Below are 6015 nucleotides of genomic sequence, written 5' to 3' on the forward strand. Positions count from 1 at the left end.
CACAGTGAGATATATATATCACTGTCACTAGCTATTTGTTTGCCTGACATTTGCCCAGTTAGGGTCCCACCTAATGGGCATGCAACAAAACAAGCAGAGGAAATTCTAATAGCACAAAAGGTTTGAGCAGAAAGGTGGCCAGAGAGGATCAGATAATTAACCCCAAGAAGTTGGGTTCAGTGCCCTTATTGGAGAGATTAGAGAGATAAAATAAGGTCATTTATCTTGTATAGAAGAAGACAGATCGGGTCAAGAACTGAGAAACATAGAGAGGGAAGAGAAGGAGAAAGGACTTGGTGCTACTCTTCATTTCCTGCTATGTGACAAACGTCAAATTGATGGCACTTCTGAACTTTGAAAAGATAATCTTTCTTTATTGAGATCAAATTCCAGAAGTGGCATTCACTGAACTTCCTAAAAGTAGCAATGGGCATTTCAGGATGAACCTCTGAGCACAAGGGTCTTTGGCTCCGTGCCGGAAGTTGCCCAGCTGAGCTAAGCAGCAGGGAACTACTCTGAATATTCCATTTGACTAAAACGGTATCAAGCGGTGTGGCCTATTTAGAGACATTTAAGGCTTTCACTTTTCAAAATGCCAAAAGACATCCATTCCACATAAAGATAACATATGTTTTCAGCCAAATATGCCAACAGTATCTGTTCAACAGTGTCTATAAACTTAAATTCAGAGAGTAGGGTAATTTTTTTTTTTTTTTGGTATGAGGTGTTCCTCTTTCATTTACAATGCCATAGGAATAATTTGGGGCGAGGGATCCAATTTCAGAGAGTCTAAGCGTTTTCTTATAATAAATACTTTCGTTCTTCCACAAACCAATGGGGATCCTATAATTATGAAATCCAAATCAAAATGATATACGAGGAGACTATTGTATTTGATTTAAAGACTGATTCTTATTTTATTCTGATCATTGTTTCATTTAGTCTCATAAAGGCTTTTTGACTCTTAATAGAATCTGGCATGGAAAAATGTGCCAATTTTCTTTCTGAGCTCTCACAAGACATATATATATATATACATATATATATGTATATATATATATACATTTGTTATTTTGTTTTATGTGTATATATGTACAATTTCAACATTTTCTATTTCATGATGTTGAGGTTTGTAGTTTCTAACTTGAATTAAAAGAAATCAGTGGGGACTATATGATGCTGAATGATAAATTTAAATGTTCTTGCTATTTACAAAGACAGATAAATTCACACACACACACACACACACACACACACACACACACAGTTTGGGGAAGGAGGAATATGAATGTTACAAATGCTAACACATTCTCATTACCACACTGTATTGCCTTTTCCATATCATGATACTATTGAATCAGACCCTAAGCATGACCTGTTATCTTTGTAAGAAAAAATTTCAAAAAGTTTAGAAATTCACAGAATTGAAGAAAGTAGTTTTTCACCAAATTTGAATGGAAAACAAGCTTAGGAATTTTACACATCTCCAGTGACATCAACAGTTACAAATGAGGTTTCTTCCCTGCCTTGTTTGGAATGTATGCAAACTGAGCTAATATAGTGCATCATTTTTCACTTGGAAAAATTTTATGACTTCATTTTTAGAAATGAACTCAAATGCAAAATTCTCTCTTGATTGAGTGACTAAGGCAGTGACTTTACCATGGTATATTGTGAAAGAGAAAAAATACCAATGAGTCACAGAAAGTTTTGATGAAAGCACAGATTTTATTCCACATGATTCATTTGTGACTTTTCTTTCTTTTGCTTACTTAAAGTGTTTCATTACCCCTCACTCAAAGCAAGGAGAGTAGGGACTGAAAACCCTGAATGCCTTCTCGCTCAATGTAAAAAAGGCAGAGTTAAGGACCCTAAAACAGAGTTGTTTTCCTAAGTGGATTACATCCAGGGTTTTTAGGATCTCCCTCCTTTACATAATGAAGCTAAGGTAATTCTCAAGTCTAAGGTCTACACTGTTTTCAAATATTTGTAAGAGATTGATTATGGTAAAATCAGGGCCAGAATTGGTGCTGTGCTACTGCTGATACTCTTGTGGTAGTTACTGGGCTTCTTTCTTTGCACAAACTAACCCTCCATCTTTTCTTCATGTCATATGACACCCTTGCTTCACGGCAGCTCAGGTAGGCTAATGTCTAAGTTAAGCTGTGGTCTGTGGGGTGCATGCATGGTAATGGTTGCAAACAATTTGCAATAATTTTATTCAGTTTAATGAACGATTTTCTGCTATTTTGACAAATGCTTCTTATATTTTGAAAAGGATTGTTCCAAAATAAATGGTGCAATTCACTTTTCCAATAAGATCATACTTACTAATAAATGATACAGAAAACTGTAGTTTTTCTATTCTAAGAAATGAGTTTAAGTAAGCAGGATAGGCTTATCATTTTTTAATTTTTTTTGTCACAGGGTGTGATTATAAGGTGAAAATATTGTATTTAAGAATGTCAGGGGGAAAAGGGACTTGGCTAGGACCAGAAGATTCTTCTGAGGGTCATGTAGCTGCCTTTTGCATTTAAATAGGAAGATTAAAATGCCCTGTTTAATACTCAGGTCATGCTAATAATTATAAAAGAATATCCATGAAAACTCATATTCATTCTTTCATGTAACAAATATACGGTGTACCTTCTCTGCTTTATATGAAAAATATTTCATTCTGGAATGTACACTAAAAGAAGATAGGCAAAGTTGCTGATATTCTTGAGTTCACATAAGTTTTTAAGAAATACAAATACTTAAAATAAAATTCAATTTAAAAAAGTAAGCTTTATTTATATGGGTTATATAATACATTTATTTTATGTTTCTTAATTATAACCATTACTACAACTTATAAAATGTAACCAAACAACCATGTTTTGAGTGACATAGAAAATAGCTTCAGTAATGGATACAGAAATATGTAAATCAGCTAAACTCAACTGTATGCTAATTGGCCAACACACCTCTCATTTAACCAACAATGAGCTATTCCACAAGAATCTGGAAATCAAATGGTGACTGTGGAGGCGTAAATGCATCTCTAAATTAATTTTCTAATATTAGACAATCTCTAACAAACAGAAACTTGGAAAAATAAACAAGCATAAGGGCAGAAGAATATTTTGTGTGTGATTTTAATAAGTACATTGTTTTTTGTGTTTAGATGCTGTTGAATTTCATCAACCACTAAAAGCATAACAAAAATAAACTTTGTTTCCTACACACAACAAGCTTTTGGTATCATTATAAATCAACTAGAGGCCTAGTGCACAAAATTCATGCCCAGCCTGTTCCCTCTCACAGCTAGGAGCCCTTGGGGGATGTTCGACAGCCATGGAGGTGGGAGAGGCTCCCACCACCACTGCTGCGCTTGCCAGCCATGAGCCTGGCTTCTGGCTGAGCGGTGCTCCCCATGTGGGAGCACACTGACCACCAGGGGGTGCTCCTGTGTTAGGTGTTTTCCCCCTGGTGGTCAGTACACATCATAGCAACTGGTCAATCCACCATTCGGTCAATTTGCATATCAAGATTTTTCTCTTCTCAACTACTAACCATATTGTTAAAAGGGCAAAATATTTACTGTGTCTGTTTCATTAAAAAATCACTTCTGTTTTTCCCACAATTACTATATCATCAATTCAAAAAGTATGTTATGCATTTATTCACCTATATTTACTTGTCTTGTGTAAATATATATGCTTATATATTATATTATATTTCCACACATGTTTACTTATTTTTCTAACCTATTGTTAGAATAACACAAACTTTTCATCAGTATACTATGAATAAATTATTGGGATACATACAAATGAATAAGAATAAGTAAAATCATGATTCTTCCATGTTAACATTTGTACTATATTCATAGATTATTAGAGCTGAACTGGTTCTTAGGGATAGTTTAATAAAATCCCTCTCTTTTATAGATAAAGAAATTGCAGTTAAACATGCCAATGATTACAGAATTAGGTATATGTATTCAGTGTTTGTTAACTTTATATGGCACATAAAACATTCAAATGGAATTAGAAGCAAATTTCTGATGCTAAAATCCAATGCTGTTCCCAAGATGAGATGTTGCTAAAACACTGGACGCTACTGACAAAGCCATAGACTTCCTTCCGTTTTCTTCTAAATTGGGCCATCTCTAAGTATCAGCCTCAATAGTATCAGACATTTGTAAGAACCCCTTACTGTGTTTATTGTATGTCCTCATGGTTTATTTGTTATATTATATTAGAAATAAAATTTTATTTCAAAATTAATGATAAAGTTTTATTTAAGATATAAAGACAGCAGTAGTCTATATACAGATCATAGATGTGAAAAATGTAAATTTTCTTTTTGTACCAACCTCTTCATGTAAAACTTATCCACTTTTCATGGTTTAATCAACAGTGTAGAATCCAGAGAGAGCACCAAAATAGTACTGTCAATGTGAATTGTTGAAGAGTTGTTAGCAAAAAAATAAAATAAAAATCATTTTATCAGCATTAGAATTTTTTATGAATTTCATTTCTTTTGTCCCTTATTTATAATTTAATCACCTCTTGATAGAAGATCTTTGTACTGATGAATTTAGTAATTCTAGCTTCTTATACAGACTGTGCTTTAGAAATTACAAAAATGTTGCAGACACTAAGGTTACTGATTTTCATTTCATACATATATATTCAGTCACATATAATAAACTCACTGGGATACCGATATTATGAATAAGCATGGTAAGAAATGTGGGCCTTGATTAAAGATCATGGCAAAATTATCTTCCTTTAGGTCCACCATGGACGTACACCTGATGTATTAAAGTGTTTTTGTAGAAATAATTAACAACTAGTGGTGTTTGTATTATAGATAAATTTGAAAGGATCAAGTGTTTTTTAAATGACACTTGCATGGTGACAAGTGGACGAAAGAAGGTATTTACTTTCAAATTGCTAAATATCAAGGACAAACTGGTTGGCAGATGACACAACAGATGTTAATTCCAGTCCTCTCTTCTCCCTTCCAATCCAGAATTTTCACAGCAATCAGAGATCTGAGGGTGCTGGAATAGTTCAATCAAGAGTTATACCCTCTCTCTAGCAATTACAAATAATGTTGTTGATGTTTTTTGACCAAAAAAAAAAGTAAGATAATAAACATGTATTCAAAGACACATTGGAAATTTTGTTTGTTTGTTTTTGGGGTTTTTTGGAGGGTTTTTGTTTGTTTGTTTGTTTGTTTGTGTTTTTTTGGAGAGTTTTTGTTTGTTTGTTTGTTTGTTTGTTTGTGTGTGTGTGTGTGTGTGTGTGTGTGTGTGTGTGTGTGTTTTGTTTTTTGTTTTTGTTGTTTGGATCCCATACATTTTGACACCGCTTAATATATTGGCTTAAGTATAAAATATTGGCACTTAAATGGTATTCTCATGTTGAGTTTGAAAACAGTCTCTTAGCTTATACAAATACCTTTAAGAGGGTAATTAGTGACCAATGGCTAAGAAGACCTCTGTGTTGAGAGGTTATGCCTAAGCCTCTTGAAGATTCTCCATGTAAACAAGACAGACCACATCACTCATTATCCCTCCTTTGTTTACTTGGAAAAAGGTTCAAACTATTTAATGAGAGGATTACCCATACTTCAACTCTATTGAAAAAGATTAATTGATATTTTCCTGTTGGAGGTTTTACCACTGGGATTTGGCTCCCCCTCTCCTATTGTTATTGATGCTGTGATCAACAGAGCAAAGTTGCTTAAAGGTTATCCAAATTTCACAGCTTAACATTATTCAAACTAATTATATTGTTCCTTGTCTCATGGACTTTGAATTGCAAGGACTATTAACTTGTTCAGAGAGATTATATTTTAAGCTTTGTCTGAATAAAACATTTTATGATTAAATCTGGATATTTTAGACAATTTTGCTGACAATGTTATAGATTCTTAGAGTACCTTCTCAAAATTGAATATTAAAACATAAAGCCAAACTAAAAATAGCTGAATTTTCCAGCTATTATTTTGAAATTTTGA

Source organism: Myotis davidii, unplaced genomic scaffold, assembly GCF_000327345.1.
Source record: "Myotis davidii unplaced genomic scaffold, ASM32734v1 scaffold21, whole genome shotgun sequence".
NCBI classification, from domain to species: Eukaryota; Metazoa; Chordata; class Mammalia; order Chiroptera; family Vespertilionidae; genus Myotis; species Myotis davidii.